Genomic DNA, 21,248 nt, shown 5'->3' with positions numbered 1-21,248 from the left:
CCTAAATCAGGACTTGTCCCACAACTATAAAACATCATCTATATTAATAGTTAATAAATCACAGTTAGAAGGGACTTCAACAGCCATCTAATTTAACTCATACTTGAAAATAGTCTCTTACAACATATTGGACAAGAGGACATCAATCCCTTGTTTGAAGACCTATAAGGGAGAATTCAGTTCTTCTTGAGGCAGCCCATTCCACTTTTTGGATAGCTCCATTGCAAGAATGTTTTTCCTGATATTGATCCTAAATTCTACCCATCACTTCTAATTATGTTCTTTGGGACCAAGTAGAGGAAGTCTAATTCCTCTTCCAAAATGACAACACTTCATATTAGAATTCTCTAAGCTAAACATACTCATTTTCTTCAAACAATCTTCATGACATGAGATCAAAGCCCTTCACCATCCTGATTCCCTTCCTCTTGACACTCAAGCTTTTCATTGTCTTAAAATGTTACCTAAAATTGTTACTCCAAAAGTGGACTGATGAGAGGAAATGGGGTATTGTGTGGTGGAGCTATTCCTGAAAGCCATACCTCTTAAAGCAGCCCAATATCGTATTAGCTTTTTTGCTGCCATAACATAGATTGCTCATTAATTTTTTAGTTTGCCAAAACCCTCAGACTTTTTTCAGACAAACGTCTCACCATGCCTCCCCTAATTTGTACTTGGGTAGTTTCTATTTTTAACCCAAGTGTAAAATTTTACATTCATCCCTATTACATTTAATCTTATTTGGTTTGGCCCAACGTTCTAGTCTGTCAGAGTCTTTCTGGCTGCTGATGTACACCATGTTAGTTATCTTTCATAGCCTGTTCATCTTCAGATTTAATAAGCATAGCATCTATGCCTTTAACATTCTTGTCAATTACTCTATAAACAACAAATAGCGAAGCACAGATTCCCAGGTGCCTTAATCTGAATAACAACATGAGTAAATGAATAGCCTACTGCTCTTCTATACTGCACCAATGTACTTACTGTTGCATTGTACAAGTGGAATAGAATTTTTATTGCCCACATTCAAGGCTGTCATTGGTTTCTACCAGAGTGTTTTCTGAGCTGAGGCCATAGTTAGGCAACAGTTCTTTTTCACCTGATCTTTTAGTCAGGAGATATATTGAATATGAGTTTACTCCACCTTCTGAGACTCCAAACCATTGAAAACTCCACATGTTGATTCCACTGGGCCTTTTGTTTAAATCTCAAAATCTCCAACATGTTCAGTATTAAGAGATTAAAACAGTTAGGCTGTGGGTCTCCCTGAGGATGGTAGGGTATAGTTCTAGAATCTGATTCTTGCCAGAGTCAATACTTTCTTTTTAAGAAAAAAAATTCAATTTTATTTTCTGCTCTGAATTCTTTCATTTCAACCTCCCACCCTCCATCGAGAAAGCACACATACACACAAATACATTACAAACCAATATAGTCAAGCAAAAAAATTCCCTCATTAATCATGATTTGTATATTATATATAGTGTGTGTGTATGTGTGCATACACATATACACACATGTATATATACACGTGTGTGTGTGCCTCAATTGGCACTTAATGAGTCCATCATTTCTCTGTTTGGAGGTAGGTAGCATGTTTCATTATGAATCCTCTGGACTTGTGATTGGTCATTGTGTTGATCAGAATCCCTAAGTCTTTTAAAATTGTCTATACAGTATTTTTATTGTGTAAATTGTTCTGGTTCTGCTCACTTCACTTTGCATCAGTTCATGTAAGTTTTCTCATTTTTTTCTGAAGCCATCCCCTCCATCATTTTTACAACATAATAGTATTCCATCACATTCATATTTCATGAGTTGTTCAGCCATTCCCCAGTTGATAGGCAGCCCCTCACTTTCTAGTTCTTTGCCACCATGAAAAGAGCTGTTATAAATATTTTTATACATATGGATCCTTTTCCTTTTTCTTTGATCTCTTTAGGGTGTAGACTGAGTAGTGTCATCTCTTGGTCAAGGGCCATGAATGGTTTACTGGGTTTTGGGACATAATTCCAAATTGCTTTCCAGAAAAGCTGGACCAGTTCACAATTTCACCAACAGTGCACTGATGTATCTGTTTTCCTACAGCCCTTTCATGCAGCATTTGTAATGTTCCTTTTTTTTTTGTCAACTTTGCTAATCCAGTGGGTATGAGGTCATACTTCAAAATTGTAATTTGCAAAGTTGCAATTAAAAAAAGTTGTAATTTGCATTTCTCTATTAGTAATTTATAGCATTCTTTCATATAGCTATTGATTGCTTAGATTTCCTCTGAAAACTGCCTATTCATATCCTTTGATGATTTTTCAATTGGGAAATGACTCTTAGAAATTTGTGAGGGGCAGCTAGGTGGTGCAGTGGATAGAGCACTGGCCCTAGAGTCAGGAGGATCTGAGTTCAAATCCGGCCTCAGACACATAACACTTGCTAGCTGTGTGACTCTGGGCAAGTCACTTAACCCCAGTTACCTCACCAAAGGGGAAAAAAAGAAATTTGTGTAAGTTCCCTGTGTATCTTAAATGAGACCTTTATTAGAGAAATTTTCCACAAAGATTTTTTCTTCTGATTTCCCAATTCTTTTCCAATTTCAGCTGAATTTGTTTTATTTATATAGCTAACACTCCTTAGGTAGTTTGCTTCAAAGTTTCTACCTTTGTCAGAAAGGATCCTGTCAGGGAAGACATATATAGACAAAAACTTGTCCTACGACACCATAGTAACTTACCTTTTTAGTTGCTGGTTGGGGATGTTTGTGCATACAAGGAGAAATGGTAAGTGACTACTAGTATAGTGTTTATATTTTTTCTCTCTCAGAAGTAAAAAGGCTATCCACAAAGCTACAATGGCTTTTTGATATTTATAATCTCCCAAGCATGCAACCCAAGTAGTAACATTTTTTTAATACCTTGGGCACAAGTCTTTCGCTTCTTAAGGATGTCTGTTGCCATTTTGGGCCATTGAAATGTTTTTTACTAGCTCACAACACTTTCCTTGACACAAATGTCAAGTTATCATTTGAACTTTTATGGCCAAAGTGCAAAATGCCTTGTATGGCACCAACTATTTTCTGATGCCATATGTGGGATCAGTTACAGGCCAATATTGCACTCCACTGCAGAATTCTAAATTCTGCTATTGTCTCAACAGTAGTGTGCTCTCTAAGGAATGAAGCTCAAGAATGAAGCTGAGCTTTGTTCCACTTCATAGCTTATATTGCTTTTCACAGCCATTCATCATACACTTGCTTCAATATATTCACCTGACCGTAGCCCAGCCCTGGGTATTGCAGATAACCTTTATCCATTCTAGAGGCTTCACCATTACTTTGGATTCTGGGGCAGCTAAAGTAGATGGAGTACTGGACTGGACAGGAAAACTTGACTTCAGATCCTGCCTCAAAATACTTTCTAGCTATGTGAACCATGGCAAGTCACTTGCTCAGCCTCAATTTCCTCATCTGTACAATGGGGTTAATAGCACCTATCTCGTAGTGATGTTTTGAGGATTAAATGTGGTAACAGATGTAAAGCACTTTGCAAATCTTAAAGCCCTTTTTATAAATGCTAGTTATTATTGAACACCCGAGTTTTCAAAAGTCAGTAGTATATACTGAAATCATAGCTGGCTGGTGTTCCTACCCATCTCTGACAGGCAGCATCTTATATGATGCTTATCAAAATATTATGTAAGTGGAATGTCCTGTGTCCATACTTGAAAACTTCATACACATCTTTGAATCTTTTAGTGACAGTCCACTTGAAAACCAGTGATCCTCGTTTGTGTATGGATAATTAGTCTCATTGTCAGTGAGTCCTGTGTGTAAACTGCCAGTTAGAAGGAAAAACCTGAAATATTCCCTGCCCTCATGATGCTTACATTCTAGGGTGGCAGTGGGAATAAAATATGGTGAAAACTGATGTTTACATAGCAGTCACATCCATTATCTTACTGGGGGCTCACAACCCCATAGGTAGGTGCTACTACCATTATATAATTTAGCTGTCATTATGGGAAGCTGAAGATCAGAAAATTATACCTAAGTAAGAGAAGTTAAGTGACATAAGTTGCCATATATTTGAGCATTAAAACCAATATAAAAAAGCTGATCTTCCTGACTCCAGCTCTGTACTGTATGTATCCATTACAGTAGTGGATACATGTAGCAGGAGGTAGAATATCAATTTTGGACAGTTCTCCAGTTTCACTGGAACACAGAATGGGTGAAGGGAAGTAATGTGAAAAAAAGGCAGGAAAGGCAGCTTGAAGCTAGACTGTGGAGTACCTTACTAGCTAGGCTAAGGAGTTCATATTTTATCTTAAAAGATTTGAATAGTCACTGAAGGTTCTTGAACAGGAAAATTACATAGTAAGATCTATGCCTTAGGAAGATTCTTTCGGCAAATGGTTGGAGAGGGGAGAAACTAGAAGACGATCAGAAAGCTAGTATACTAATGAAGAGCAGAAGGGATGAGTACCTGAATTAATGTGGTTGACTGAATAGAAAGAAGAAAGGTCTATAATGTTAATTTTGAGATGCCAGTGAATCATCAGAGTGGAAGTTTGCAGTGGAAAACTGGCAATGCAAGACAGTTCTGACTGGATATACAAATTTGAGGGCTATCTATGTAGAGATAGTAATTGAACCTATGGGAGAGAGTATAGAAAGATCTTTACATTTATCTCTTTCATCTTTAACAATGAGTCTGAAATATTTAAAGAAGTGAGGGAATATTTAAATGAACTGATGAAGAGTGAAATAAGCAGAAAATAAGAAGGAATAAAAAATAAGGAGGAAAACAATATACACTATTAATGTAAATGGAAAGAACAACTACAAAAAAAAAAAAGAAAAAGAAACAATGTTGTTTCATTATAATGACCAAGCCAAAGCCTTGGAGAAGAAATGAGTAAATGCATCACTCTGCCTCTCTTCTTGCAGAGATTGGGGACTGTTGGGGGGAGGGTGGGATATTACATATACTATCTGACTGCTGGCATGTGATTAGTTTTGCTTACCATTCTTTTTTTTCTTTTTGAAAGGGATTGTTCACTGGGTAAGAGAAAGTTGTTTGTTTTTTTTTAAATGAAGGTGAGGTTAAAAACAAAAGATATCAATGCAATTTGCTTTAAAGTAAACTTCATCTTATTAAATTTGACTTATAGTTTTCATATATTTGGTGCTGGAAGGGATCTCGGAGGTCATATAATGTACCCACTCCTTTTGTAAATGAAGAAAATGAGGTCAGGAAGATGAAGTAATTTCCCTAAAATTTTACTTGTAGTTAGTGGCAGAGCTAGAACTTAAATCTAGGTACTCTGGAGCCCAATTGAATGTGTTTTTTCACTGTGTCACATTTTTCTCCAGCATCTGTCAGGATTTTTGTGTATAATGATTTGGTCATCAAACTTACTAGGTATCATTCCGCCAACCTCAAGTGATCTGCAAATTTGATGAGCATCTACATTTTCATGATGGGATCATAGTTAAAGCTGTAGAGGTGAATGAGATCATCTAGGAAGAACTTGGAGAAGAGGATTAATAATAAAATCTTGGAGATTCTGTAATGGACTGGTGATGGATACAAGGCCAAGAATGGGTATTTAGAGAGGTAAGAAGTAAACCAGAAAATGGTGTTTTTGGAGTCAAGAATGACAAAATATCGAATAGTCATGAGTGGTGAGTATCAAAAGGTTGGGTAATGGGAAGGGAAAAAAAGGCCATTGGATATGGCATTTAGAAGGACATTAGTGATTCTGTTAGTTGTGAGCCAAGTCATTTATACTTTTGATTTATTTTACTTATAAACTGGACTTTTCAGTTGTTAAAGATGAACTTACTCCTTAAATTGTTTGCTATTTCTATTATTTGAGTATAATTCTATGAAATAGAGTGAAAAATCCCATTTCTTCCAATTTAACTTTTAAGTGGTAAATGAAGAATACTGTAACTATTTATAATAGCTAGCATGTATATTAGGTGTTGCAAAACTCTTAGTGCAGTTTTAAGCTGTTAAAGCTTTAAAAAAAAATAACCTTAAAACAACACCCTAATTAGCATTTTAAGGTTGCAAAGCACTTTATTTGTGTTATCTCCTTTGGTCCTCACAACCTTGTAATAGGTCTTCCTATTACAGATGAGGAAACTGAAATTAAGAGTCTCAGAGTCCTGCAGTTTTTAAGTGTCTGAGATAGGATTTGAACCCAGTTCTCTCCTGACTTTCAAGTCACTCTATCCACTCAGCTAACTAGCGGTCTTTTGTACCCACTGTTTTAGCTACAGTATTTTTACCAACTTGTCTCATTTGTTAGAACTCTCTTAGAGAAAACATTATGTTATTATTAAAATAATATAATTTTCCTATTTATCCACACTTTAAAAGCATTTTTCACATACATTAGGGATTAGGCAGAATGGCATTATCTTATTTTTAGATGAGGAGTCCAGAAACCATAGAGTTTGTGACTTGTTCAAGGTTAGACTACAACTAATTGGTAAAACTGAGATTAGAACTTAGGTCTTCTGATTCCTAACCTATTTAGATTCCAGTATAATGCTGACTCATGAACAGCTTTAAGCTTAAACATTCTTTTTGTCCAGTGGTGCAGAATTACCAAGGAATTTCATTAACTTTAGATAATCACCTCTGCAATCCTAAAATTTCTCTCTTTTCTACCCTCCGCTTCTATACTTTGATTCATTGAACCAGTATTTATTATCTATTAAGTGCTGTGAGGGGATAGAAAGATGAATAAGGCCTAGTTTCCACCCCACAAGGAGTTTATAGGACTGATAATTTGAACAAATAACTATAATACAAGGCAGAAACTCAATTTCCATCTTTACGTTTCTGGGTTCCATTTTTATATAAAGTTGTTAAGACAATGTTAAATTGGCAATTATTCTTGGACTTCCATTTTGGAGGTTTAGAAATGAACTGATGACTAGAAAATTAATGCCTATAAAAGTTAGAAGAACTGAGAACATTTGAACTTGGAAAAGAATGACAATTTACACAAAAGAACATTAGGTAACAATTTTTTTTTATTTTTACTTAAGGACAGACTTGTAACAGGTAATATTAGAAACAGCTTCCTGTCAATAGTTCTAAAAGATATGCATTCACGAGAAAAGAATATGAAAATGTCTTTTTGAGGCTCAAGAAGAGGCTAGAACGTTTATGTTACATTCAACAATTATTTAGCATTTATACTGTGTCAAGGATATACTAGATATTGTTAAGGATATTAAAAAAAAATAGTCAATTTTGCTCCAAATGAATGGTGGGACTAAATGATCTATGTAGGTCACTTCCATAACTCTTAACTCTTTGTTAATTTATCTCACTAGCTTTATTTACTCTCATTAGCTTCAATAACATGATGGGAAGTATCTATTTATGTTTGTCAACTTGGCAACATTCAAGAAGTTGAAAACTTTCAGGAATATTTTTATGGAATCTTAAATTTAAGCTGTAATCTTAAATACTATTTATAACTTCTACTCCATAATGAAGTAATTTGAAGGAAATTTTGGAAAATATTGTACGATATCCTGAAAAACTATTGTTAGCTTTGCCATGATTCTATGGCAAAGATATCAACTCATGGTTAATCCCTTGTACCTCAGTTTCTGGAATAAACTGTACTTGATACTGAGAATTTCCTGGACGTGTTTTTTTTCCCTAAGTAAATGTACTATTTACAGCAATGTAGATAACATCTCTTCCACATCTTGTGTAATTCTTATGTTTTCTCATAAATATTTCCAGCATGTTAGACATACAGAAAGTTCCAAAAATCTTAGTGCAGTTTTAAGTGCTTAAAACTGCACTAAGACTTTTGAGATACCCTGTGTTTCTGATTCCTTTGGTATCTCAAGAGATCCTGGGCCATCTTCAGTCGTCTTGACTTTTGTCTTGCCACTGGACTCCAATGACTCTGGAGGAAAGAGTGAGATTAATGACATTGTGCAGTTCTGCCTCACTTAAATCCAATTCATGCACAAGTCAAGACATCAGCCTCATGATGTCATTGGAATACTTCAAGAACAAAGGGTAAAAAACAAGAAGTATCTTAAGGGCATCAGTTTACTTCTTTGTTGACTCTTATTCTTGTTACACAATCAGCCCACTTGCTACCAATGCACATCATGAAAAGATGCTTGAAGGGACCGTAAAAGCTTAGTGAGGCCTCAGTCACTACCACCAGAGCCAGAAAGCCTGAGATATCAGGCAAATGCCTAGTCTTAACATTACCAGGGACCTCAGACACTGGATTGAATACCTAAAGGACAGGATCTTAGACATCAGTCCTTACAAAGAGTCAAGTACATGCTCTGTTTAGCATATCTTCTGGATGTATCCACTGCCATCTTGGGATATAACTACTGAACTGTAAGTTTAGTCCACCAGTCCCTGGAGACCCCTATTTGAGACCTAAACTCCTGGCCGCCACTACCCCACCTCCCACCCCCAACTCCCTGGTATTTAAAGTGTTATACAACCCTCCGTAATAACAGGACCCTGAAAAGTAACTCCTCCTGCTCCCTGAATCCTAGTGATTCAGTGTTGCCACCCATCGTGACTAAAACTCTCTTTCCCTGTTAACCTCTTCTTGGAATCTCATCCCTATCCTGTTCAATCCTACTACTCCTTGGTCTCTGCCCTCTCTATCTACTGTGCCCTCTGGAAACCCTACTTTACTAACAAAATTCTCTTCATACCTTATCTCCTTTGCATTCTTTATGTTTTCCCTGCAAAACATCCTTATTACATTGAGGATACTGCTATCTTAGCAGGTACCCAGATTCAAAACCTTGGAATCATTGTTGACTCCTCTCCTTCATCTAATTAGTTGTCAAGATTTGTTGATTCTGTCTTTACAACTCTTGTATCTTTCTACTCCAGCAGATAGCACCCTAACCGAGGCCTTCAGCACCTCTTTCCTAAGTGGCTTCTAATTGTTTTTAATGTTTCTGGTCTCTCTTCCAATTCATCTTCCATTCTGCTGTCAAAATCATCTTCCTAAAACACAAGTCTCTCCCCTGGCAAAAACCTTTAGTGGATTCCTATTGCCTAGAGCTGAGGTATCAAACATGCAAGTCATAGTAATACATAGTGCCCAGGATCCAGATTAAAGTATATCTGATAAATATTTAACAAAATGAATAAAAATGCAATAAAACTTAGATAATGCTAATGTGATTTCCTAAGGCATTATGTACACTCAGATCCTTACATATAGTTTAGTAGCCCGCATTTCTATGTGAATTTGACACCACTGGCCTACAGAGTAAAATACAAATTCCTCAGCCTCTCATTTAAGACCCTCCACTCCAATGCAATCAAGCCTCATAAGAATTTATTGTGTCCATGTACAAGGCACTATGCTAGGTGTGGGAGATACAAAGACAAAATGGAAAGCAGTGCAACTTTCCTATTTTACTGATCAGCAATCTGAGGCCTAGAGAAGTTAAGTAATTTGCCTACAGTCATACAGGTAGTATGGGGTATATGGGTTGTTCAAGGAGAACTAGCACCTCTGGTGATGGTGTGCCGAGCCCTTTTCTTCACTGCTCATCCACCTTTGGTGCCTGCTTGGCACTCAGCTCTCACTTGTGGCTCCAAGAAGCTGTAGGATGCACAGCAGCCACACCCTGATAAACTGTTTTGGCAAATGGGCTAAACATTGTTGAGTTAGGGTGGTATCTACCACAAGCATGTAAAGACTTCCCCTGGAGGAATGGGCAGATGAGAAAAATTTGTTCCAACGGCCATGTAGGTGGCTGATGTAGGCACCAGAGTGCTTAGAGCTTGGTCAGGCATCGAAGATGCCAAGGTCATCCACTGTATCCCAGGCCAACACCAGTCATCTTGACTTTTGTCTTGCCACTGACTTCAATGATTCCAGAAGAGTGAGGCTGATGATTTTGTGCAATTCTGCCTCAGTTAAATCCAATTCATGCATGAATCAATACATCACCCATGATGTCATGACAAACAACAATAAGTAGTATGTGGTAAACCAGAGTTTGAATCCAGGTTTGCTGACTCCAGATCCAGTCTTGGGTTCATTGCATTATGGAAGTCCTAACCTAATGAATGTATTGGAATGTTGTTGGATAATTGTAACCTATAAAATTTATCAGTATGAAAGAATCAGAAATTTGGAAGACTTTCTCCACTTAGCTGTCAAATTGATCTTCCTAAAGCTCAGGTCTGGTCTAGCCAAGTCACCCCTTCTCCCCCATCCAATAAATTCTAGTGGCACCCTATCACCTTTAGGATGACATAAAATTACCTGTTTGACATTCAAAGCCCTTCCTACATTTCCATTCATCCCTACAGTTCCAACAAAACAATCCATCTTCTGACTTTGTGCATTTTTACTGGTTGTTCCCCAAACCTGAAATTATCTCACTCCTCATCTCCACCTTCTGATTTCTCTGGCTTCTTTCAAATCTCAGCTAAAATTTCATTTTCTATAGGAAGCTTTCCCCAATTTTCCCTTAATGTTAGTATTTTCCTTTTGTTGGTCAGCTCCATTTTATCCTGTACATATCTTGTTTGTACACAGTTGTTTTTTGGTATATCCTCCATTACCATTCCTTTCATGTTGTCTTTCTTTTGAGAACAGATACTGTTCTTTGTATCCTCAGGTCTTATAGTGCCTAGCTCATAGTAGGCCCTTAATAAAAGCTTATTAAGACTCTTGGGGGCAGCTAGATGGCACAGTGGATAGAGCACTTGCCCTACAGTCAGAAGGACCTGAGTTCAAATTCAGTCTCAGACCAGACAATTGACAATTGACAATTGACGGGGCAAGTCACTTAACTCCATTGCCTAGCCCCCCCGCAAAAAAAAGACTCTTGACCGGCAGACAAAATAAGCAGAACAAGGCAAACAATTCATTGTTAAAGAAAAAAACCCAAAGGCTTTAGAACTCGGATCAATGCAGTGACTTCAAAAGACTGACTATGACACAATTCTTGACTGTCAGCAGAGAGGCATAGGAATGGAATGTAGTGGACATTTTCAAACATGGCCAAGATATAGATGTATTTTGTTTAACTAGTTATTTGTTTCTAGGGAGTGTTTATAGAAGGTGGGCCAGAGAAGGGAGAGTTGTTGAGAAATGAGTTATGTAAAAAGAAAAAAGCATCAATTAAAATTTAAAAATGCATATGTGATAGACATAAATAGATACACATGTGTATATGTGTGTACATGTATTTCTGTATCTATTTACATCTATATCTATTATCTTTATCGATACCCATAGGCCCAAGCCAATTGGTAGCACTTACATTCCTGACTAGAGCACAAACTCCTGGAAGGTAAGGAGCCTTCATATTCGGTTTTTGAAAATTCTCCTTTCGAAAACATATAGTGGGTGTTTAACGGACACTTATTGAATCATTGGGAAGCGTCGTTTTCTTTCTTCTCTGCCTCCCAAGGGCTGTTCCGGGAGGCCCAGTTTCTCTGACCGGCTCCTTTGCCGTTTTCATCCCCGCCGGGTTGAAGCTGAACTCGAAGACGACCCCAGAGGCCCGGGGCTTCTCGGATTCGATGCGACCCCAAACACCCCGCCTCCAGCGGAACAGACCGCGGCAGGCCAGGGACGCCCAGAGCCTCTCCGGTCCGCCCCGCCCCGCCCACATTTGGACAGCTCCCGAATCCAGCGAAGATCTTGCTCCGGAGACACGGGCGGGGGGCGGGGCTTGCTGGCCCCGCCTCCTCGGAGTGCGGCTGCGGCCCTTCCAACGCCGGCGGCGTGTGCCGTAAAGCACACCCGCCGCCCTCGCTCTCGAGCTGCTGCTGCGCTCTCCAGTGCGTTCTGCAGGTAAGCGCGAGGCTGGCCGCAGACCTGCGGGGCCTCTTCACCTGGGGCGTCCGTTTTTCCCTCTTCAGCGCCCCCGTGGGCCTCTGGGGCTTGCCTTCGAGGATCTCCAAGCGCGCGGGGGGTGTGAGGAGGGGGGGCGGGATCCCTTGGGCCTCGTCGCCCCTAGCCCCCCACCCTAATGCCCCAGGGCAGGTCCGGCGCCGAGGTGCTCCTCTGTCCGGCAGCTCCTCCGCACATCCCTGGGGCGCGCCCGCTTGTGTCTCTGTGCCCCTCCCCCCCGTTTTTCCCCCCTTTCCCCTTCTCCTCTTCGGCCCCTCCTGCTGCTTCCACCTCGCCTTTTTAATAACTCAGGTTTATCCAGCGCTTGGAGATCCGACATTCGTTACAGCCTTCTAAGGGGGCAGAGGTGGGGGGACGGCTACTCTCATCTCTACTTTACACCTGAGGAAACATTGAGACTTAGGGTTCCCCTTCCATTTCCACACACACTCCCTTTTTATTTTGCTTTTAATTAGAAAAAATACATTTAAAAATTGTCCACCCAAGTCCACTCCTCACGGCTCTTCGTGGTTCGGCTGTGACCCTGGCCCCGAAGCGAGATACAAGCCTTGGAAAATGCTCCAGCTGGAAAAACCCGTAGGATAATTTACGGCTCTCGACTGGCTGCTGGCTGAGGACAGGCCTAGAAATGTATGAGGAGGCGCCTCACCATGTGATGACTGCTTTTGCTGGGCAATGACGTAAAGAAAAAAATATTAAAGGGCCCTCCCTCCTGGGCGGTCTGCCTTTGGCAGCTGCGGTGGCACAGTGGTAGAAAGGGGAGCACGGGCTGCTATTTAAACCCAATGTGAATGTTAATTTTTATGCTGTACATGTGAGATCCTTCTCCAGCAGCTGGCAAGTGGACATACTGCTGGAGGAACTAAACCATGGCAGTGTTAACGTCCTTACTGTAAATGAAAGCAGAAAATAGGAAGAAATTGTAGCTAAAGAATTAAATGAGATAGGCTCTTGCCTTCAAGGAGTTTTACTGTGTGGGTTAGGGTACAAACATATTCATAAGTTAGTAAATACAGATTACATAAAAAACAAAGCCACCGCAATTGGGGGGGGAGTTATAACACTTGGGGGAGTCAGGAAAGCTCTCTTGTTTGAGGTGGTACTTGAAGGGAGCTGTGGGTTCTGAGAAATGAAGATAAGAAAGTAGTTTATTCTAAGAATGGGGGAGAGGACGTGTGTGGGGAACAGTAAGTAAGCTGGTTTGACTGCAGCATAGAGTAATGTGCAGTCAGCCTAGAAAAATAGACTAGAGCTAAATTGTCATGGTCTTTAAAGGTCATGAGAGTTTGTATTTTGTCCTAAAGGCAAATTGGGGGGGGGTGTCACCAAAGTATCAAGCAGAGTGATGATAACGTATGTTTGGCTCTAAAATTTAGCAATGTGAGTTTTGCATCTGTCTTAGGCATTATTTAGCCCAAACCTTGGGACATAAAGGGATAATTAGGTTGCATATGATTTAAAACCCACAGGAAGTTCTTAGTCTTGGACTCTTCAAAGGGTAATAGGTTTAAGGCCTACTTTTTGGAAAAAATTATGTAAAACGGTATCAAGTATCTTTGGATTTGATGAGCTATTTATTCCTGTTCAGGCTGTTGCTTATTGACCCAAGTTACATCCCTGTGGGTGGGCATTTAGAAAGTTGAAGCTGCATTTTTTTGCTGAAGGTTTATTTATATGTCTTTGTTGAGTATTTATATTAGTAAAGATGTTTTTAAAATTATATTCCTCACTGATTTAAATTTTCTAGATTATAGATGTGCATTTAGGGCTAGCTTGTATCAAGCCTAAGAAAGCAGCTATATGAGGACAGCATTATAGAAGGCAGAGGCTGGATGCAAAGAGGCCAATTAGGAGGCTATTGCAATCAATCAGCCAGGTGAGAAGTGATGAAGTACTGAGCTAAGATGGTTGTGTAGAGAAGAAGATAGATGCAAAAAAAATTAAGGAAGTAGAGTTAGACAACTGATTGGGTTTGGGGAATGAAGAATGATTTGAGAATGAATCGTGAACCTGGATGACCAAAGAATTGTTAAGAGGAAGGATGAGTTTGGAGGAAAAGAAACATGGGTTCTCATTTGGATATGAGTTTGAGGATGCTCAGTGGTGATTGGAGATTAGATACTGGAATTGAGGAGATAGATGAGGATTGGATGTATACATTTGGGAGTCATCTTAATAGACTTCAAAGCTGAATCCACGAGAACTGATAAAATTCCAGAGAGAAAGAGACACTTGAGAAGTGGAGGAGGTAGAGGACAAAACCCTGGGGTACACCCCCACGTAGGGCTCAGGACATGGATGATGAACCTGCCCAGGAAACCACGAAGGAATGGTCACAATCTTGGGTAGGAAAAAAAAATCCCAAATGGTTAGAGTAACCAGAAAGAGGTAGGTCAGTGGTGTCAGATATCGCAGAAGGGTCAAGAAATATGAGATTTGTGAGAAAGCTGTTGGTGACAGCAGTTTCAGTCAAGTGGAAACAAGCATCTGTTTCAGAGGATGAAGACTCAGAGAGATCTACAAAGAACTTAGGTTAATTTATACTTCAGTCCTTGATGATTTCATTCCAAGGATGAATTTGGAGAGGTAGGCAAAAAAATATGGTTCAAATTTAAGAAATGAAAGATGCTAAAAGCTTCATGCTTTCATGTCGTGAATACTTTCTTTAAGAATATAGTTGGAAGGCAATAGATATGGAGAACCCTGAAGAAGATAAAAAATTAAATCTAATGTGTTTTAATAATCATAAATGACTAGTTTCTGCTTTATGAATCAGGTTTTTTTTTTTTAAACTTAGATAATTGCCTTGTTAGATCAAAGTTCTGAAACAATGTTGAAGGTGAGAAGAAAACCAACATTCAATAATGGTAGCTCTAAGTTGACATGGTCAAACAAGTTATTAATGCTGAAAAGTAAGAAATAAAAAAACAAACTACATTGATACTGGCAATGAGACTGCCTACTTTTCCCCCAACCAGTTGTCTGTTACAAGTTTTTTGAAAGGGATATCCACTTTCTTACACTAGTTATCTATTATGAACACTAGAATACATGGACTTTTGGTAGGATATTCTGTCTGTACTCTTCCATGAAGAATCTATTATGGGGGTAGCTAGGTGGCAAAGTGGATAGAGCTGTGGCCCTGGAGTAAGGAAGACCCAAATTCAATTCTGGCCTCAAACACTTGACATTTACTAGCTGTGTGACCCTGGGCAGGTCACTTAATCCCACTGCCTAGCCCCTAAAAAAAAAATGATTAAAAAAAAGAATCTATTATGAAGCTTGAAAGAGGAGAAAGATATTAATAAACTTGGTACCTGAATTTTTCCCATGAGAAAATACCAATATTAAGGAAAATGATGCTGGTATGAACAGCCAAATGAAACCAAGTGCATATGGAGAAAACCTGTGCTGCAGATGATGCAATTTTGAAGGCATTGATCTTGGGAAGAGAGTAATTTAGCATAATATTTATCCATGATTTTTTCCCCAATGAATAAAAGTAATGGAGAAGATATAAGTAATGTAAAAATAATGCTGACTTTCTCATTGCAAATCTTTATCAGAATAACCTACACACATCAAGAATATGTGATGAAAAATGGTAAGGGAATAAGTAGACTTTTGTAAATAATTTTTAATAGCAAACCTCATTTTATACACGCATAATTGAAGAAAAATGCTGAGAAAACAGTATCTTGCTATGTTTTTTTACTGATTTAAAAAAAAAAGGTACTTCGTAGAGGAGAACTCAACCTTAAGGGCTGTCCTCCAACAAGAAATCTTCCATAGAAGATTTGTACATTTTGAGCAGGAGGATTCTTTAGAATTCATCTACTCCAAACTCTTCATTTTACAGTTGAAGAACTGAGGCCCAAAGGGAGTTTAAGTGATTTGCCCAATGTGATAGAGGCATAAGCAGCAGAGCCGGAACTGGAACTTAGATTTCTTCAAATCTAGCGGTCTTTCCATCCTGCCATGTTGCCCACAGGCTTCCCTGTTAGCTGCATAATGCCAAGAAAAAACAAAAAAAAACAAAAAAACACAAGAGGAAAGCCACTGGCTTGTTGGTGGACTCCCAATGAAAGGTTTACCAGAGGACATGGGCAAGAGTTGCACGAAGAGCTATGGATGGTTTATAATGTGCACTGTTGACAGTAGTACCCATGTCGGTAAGCTCATGGATCCATTAAATCATTAAATATACATTTAAAGTACTTGGATATCTATGTATCAAATATTTGATTAACAAGATCTAGGTCTGCTTTTCATCTCCCTCTGCTTCCATAATTGTTCAGACATAACAGCAAAGTTATGCAATTATGTGCTTCTACTCTCTTAACTCATATGTAATGAAAAGAGCATTGGATTTGGAGTCAGAACACCTAGCTTCTAGTCCTATCTAGGATACTTTCTAGTTATTGAACTTTTCTGAACTACAATTTCCTCCTCATCAGATGGGAGTGGTGATTCTTGCAGGGATATTGTAAAGAAAATACTTTGTAAGCAAGTACTCACTGTCCCTTGACCATGCCATACTTGTCTTTGTCTTTGTGCTTTTCTTTTGAAGATTCCACTCTTCTTCATTGACCCAAATCCCCACTGTCCTTCAAAGCCTGACTTAAGTCTTATTAGATCTCATTGAACTTCTTTCTGTACTGCTAGAGCATTTCTAGTTTATTACACAACTCAGCATTCTACTATTATTTAAGCCATTGTTCCATATATAGTCTGTGTTAATATCTTTCCAACTAGATGGTAAACTTTGAGGCCAAGGATCATGTTTTATACTGAGGCAGTCCTGGAATAGTAAAAATATTATTTGGAGTTCTTATACTTGGATTTCAATTTTGCTGCTTCTTCTGACTAGCAAGTACTGTGACAAGTGTGACCACTGTGAGCAAGTAATAATAATAATACTGACAATAGCATTTATGTAGTTTGCAAAGCATTTTGCAAATATCTCATCCTTACAACAACTGTGGGAGGTAGATGCTATTATTATCTCTATTTTATACTTGAGAAAAATAAGGCAAACAGGTTAAGTGATTTGCCGAGTGTCACACAGCTAGTAAGTGTCTGAAATCAAATTTGAACCCAGGTCTTCCTGACTTAAGGTCCAAGAAAGTCATTTAGCCTCTTGCACCCCAGTGTAAATATTTCTACTTCTTTAGATTGTTGTGAGGATCAAATGAGCTAATATATTTAAAATCCATCATAAACTCAAGTCCATCATAAACATGATAGAGAAAAAGTTGTGGCAATTAAACTTACTGTAGGAATTTTCATTGGAAACTGATCAGACATGTAAAATGGTTGTTTCATATTTTTATTTGTAATATAAGAAAAGCCATTTTTAGTCTGAGAATTCAAAACACAAGTGATGAGATCATATTCATGCAATGTATGAGAATAAGGAGTCAGTTACAAAGAGTGAGCCTTAAAAGAATTTCTTTTGGAGTAAATTGAATCATTCATTTGTCAATAAAGTCTTAGTTCTGATATAACTTTTTAAATAATAATGATAATGTATTTAGAGTTAGCCTTGATAATGAATTAAAACTTATATCATCCTGGTCACAAGTATGCCCTTCTTTTCTCTTTTGAACTCTACCATTCTTTTTATAAAACCAAGGTAGTCTAGGTCTAGACTTATACTTAGCAAATTTAGAGTCAGAATATTTTGGGTTCCAGTTTTGGCTCTACTTCTTACAGTATGATCTTGGAAAAGCTATTTAAATCTTTGAACCCTTACTTTTCTCATATCCTTTGGATAACATTCCTCATTATTATGCTCTGGAAAATGAAGATATTAGACCTACTTGCCATGTAAGATTGTCGAATCACTGAAGAACTAATAATTAAATTGGAAAGTAGGAAAGAAAAAAAATAACATAAAAATAAGGCATCTTTTTAGTGTTGTACTCGAATGTTTAAAAAAAGAGAGAGTTGATAAGTAACAGAACAAAACAGGAAATTGAATGGCCACTACATTCCAGCTATTATCGATTCCTGTTCTTGGGCAGGGCGGATTTGATTTAAATCAAATAGATTGAAATTATATTTGAATCGTTAGTCAGTTGATTAAGCTATTTCCTCTGTAAAACTGCATGCAGATGTTTTTTTTTTTTCTTTTTTTTTGGGGCGGGGGGAGTTGACTCACAAGGTGGCACAGTGGATAGAGCACTGGGCTTGGAGGCCAGAAGATTCATCTTCCGGAATTCAAATCTAGCCTCAGACACTTAATAGCTATGTGACCCTGTTTACCTCAGTTTCCTCATCTGTAAAATGAACTGGACAAGAAAATGGCAAACCACTCTAGTATCCTTGCCAAGAAAACCCCAATTTGACATGACTGAAAACAACAACAACTTGGTTCTGTGTCATGATCCATTCTACCTCTAACAATATTAAATAATAATATACAGTAACTTCTTGAAATTACAACTTAGAATTAACTCATAGGTAATACCATTGATCAAATCTTTCTGAAGACATTAGTCCACAATTTGAAAATGGAAACTAGGCATATTTTTGATATATACTGAGATCTTGTATTCTGAACTTGGGTTTGCCTTTTGGCAAGTGTTTTCTTTCATCTTTTTGAAAAATAAAGATCCTTGGGGTACCTCATCAGACTTGCCTTTTATTATAATCTTTGTCCTTTTGTGCCATATTTATAAAGTTTTTCTAGAAAGGTCCCATGAATATGTAAATAACCATGTACAGTTGATGTCTTTAATGACACATAAATGAATTTTCTAGACATCTGAAGCTAACTCTTTTAAATGCGAAAGCTTTATCTTCATTTTAGCCAATTTGAAGTTTCTATAATATTCATTTCTTGCTTTCTTAAAAACATCTTTGACTCTTCTTTCTTACTCCTATACCATGTTGTTTTCCTGGTTCTATCAATTCTATTTATGTTGCATCTTTTAAATCTTTTCCCTCCTATTCCCTTCCAGTAATACAGCCAGAATTCGAGACTTCATTACTATACTCCGGGGTTATTGTAGTAATTTTCTAACTGATCTTCCACCCTCTAGTTTCTCTACACACACCATGTGCAAAATCTTCCCCTCTCCAACCAAATAAAGTATAAACTCCTTATCCTGGCATTCGAGGCCTACTGAAATCTCAAATCATCTAATTTGTTTAATCATATTTAACATTAATTCCTGATTTTTTTCTACCTTCCAAGCAAATAAGACCATTCACCATTCCTCGTTCTTATTTATACAATGTAATGTTTTCTCTCCCTTGTTCAAACCATAACTCATGCCCAGAATAGACTCTTTCTAACCTCCCCCAATTTTTTCTTTGTGCAAATTTTTTAACTTTTTTCCTGTTTTTGAGGCCTAACTCAGGCTCCACCTCCATGAAGTCTTCTTTGATGCCTCTGTTAAATCAATAAGCCTTGGTTTTTTTTTTTTTTTTTTTCCCCTAAAGCACTAACTGTTGGTAACTGTATGAGGTGCTGGGAGAGTTCCAACTTCCAACTGGAAGTTCTTTCTCCTTCCTTGAATGTTTAATAGCAGGACCATGGACTTGTGCTTTGTGTTCATTTCCTTACTTTATTAGAGTTATTTGTGTTCATGCCTTATCTCACCTCCTAGATTATAAAAGCTTCTTGAGGGCAGGGAGATAGTGTGATATAATGGCTAGAACACTAGATTGGGAGTCATAAGACCCAGATTCTAGTCCTAGCCCTGCCATGAACTTCCAAATGATCTTGGGCAAGCTACTTCACCTCTGTGTTTCTGTTAATGATGTACAAGCTTCCTTCCAACTCTCAAATTCTAAGATTTCTTTGTAGTGTACTATAAGCTCCATGAGAGGAAAGGAGAAGAGGAACCTGTTATCTAAATTATCCAAATTCTGCATCTTCTTCACTTAGGACAGTTTTCTTGCATGTAGTAAATGTTAATTGATGTGAACTTTTTTTCCTATCACCTAGCATAGGGCCGAATGAATAATAGGTACTTAATAAAAGTTTATTGGACTGAATTGAAGCAAAGTGTGTTGAACATAATTTAAACTTTCTTGTTGACATATTGTTTTAGCCATCAATTACTGTAGTCTTTTATGTTGATACTTAAGTACTTCAGTAAATTTCTAATCTTATTGAAATGAATATTTCTTCTAAAAGTATAGATCCCAGCCCATCGAAATCTCACCTGTGTAATCTTGTCCATATTCTACTATAAATTCCCTACAGAAGATCTCCTTGATGTGCTAGAGGCCTCCTTCTGTCTTGTTAAATTTTATGGGCAGTATTTGAAAACTTGGGCTTCATCTTTGTTACTGGATTACTTCCTTTTCTGATAATACATTTCCCATGATATCCCTTTTGCTGTTTCTTAATGGCAGTTAGGTAGCTCCATGGAGAGAGCACTAGGCCTGGAATCAGGAATACCTTTCAAGTATGGCCTCCACTACTTTCTAGCTGTGTGACCCTGGGCAAGTCACCTAACGTTTGCCTCACCTGTAAAATGAGAATATTAATAGCACCTACCTCACAGATTTGTTGTGAAGCTCAAATGAAATAATATTTGTAAAGTGCTTAGCATAGTGCATAGTACATAGTAGATGCTTAATAAATGCTTGTGTCTCCTCCCTCCTTCCCCCATACTCTCCCTTCCTTTTCCTCCTTCCCTTCTTGAACCTAGGTCATTTTTGGTAAGATCTTGTAACGTATTTACACCTATTGTATTTTTTTCTCCATTGTCTTTTAGGTCATCCATGAAACAGTTTCCATTAGTTCCAAATTAGTATTTCTTACACCTCCCTTGTTAGCAGATAAATCTACTTCTTGCAGCTTTCCCCCTTGTAATTGCATGTTTTTAATCTAATGAAGTCTGTTAGAATTCTGTGTAAATTAAGACTCAGTAAACTCTAAAATAATGAACTTAAGCCCTTCCCTGTGCCCACCTTTATGATAATTCCATTGGGTATGGGGTGAGGACTGGGATACTCAGAGGCTTTTAAAATTACTTCCTGGCTAGCCATCTGACTACAGGGTAAATGGGATGCTGAAATTACAATCTCATAGTGAAATCTTTGAGCTTTAAAATAATTTTAAAAATTATTTCAGAAGTAGAGGGATTTTTGTGGTGGCATTCCTTTTTTTCTGGTGTTTATTTTTTTTAAAAGGAAAATCCTGTTTCTGTTTTAAAAAACTGATTAAACAATCATTTATTTGTGTCCATCCTGCTCTTTGATCTAAGTCAGGACTGGACAAGACTGGACCTTCCTTGACAGGTTTTTAGTGGTAGTGATCCTAAACAGCCTTTGAATCTTCATTAATGTTTAGGATCTTGAGGAGACCAGATAATTTGGAGATT

At 37.9% G+C, this 21,248-nt stretch overlaps 1 protein-coding gene across 1 annotated transcript in view; it reads left to right on the top strand.

The window, feature by feature from the left end:
- The first annotated feature begins 11,779 nt into the window (after positions 1 to 11,779).
- Positions 11,780 to 21,248, top strand: part of FKTN (fukutin) — a 77,710-nt gene continuing 68,241 nt past the window's right edge. Inside the window, exon 1 of the mRNA XM_027863299.1 lies at positions 11,780 to 11,844. The gene's annotated coding sequence lies outside the window, so the exon portion shown is untranslated. The remainder of the gene's footprint in view (positions 11,845 to 21,248) is intronic.

Source organism: Vombatus ursinus, unplaced genomic scaffold (genome assembly GCF_900497805.2).
Source record: "Vombatus ursinus unplaced genomic scaffold, bare-nosed wombat genome assembly UNPS02014770.1, whole genome shotgun sequence".
NCBI classification, from domain to species: Eukaryota; Metazoa; Chordata; class Mammalia; order Diprotodontia; family Vombatidae; genus Vombatus; species Vombatus ursinus.
The sequence above is the reverse complement of the archived record's forward strand: the minus strand, read 5'-3'. Positions and strand labels throughout refer to the sequence as shown.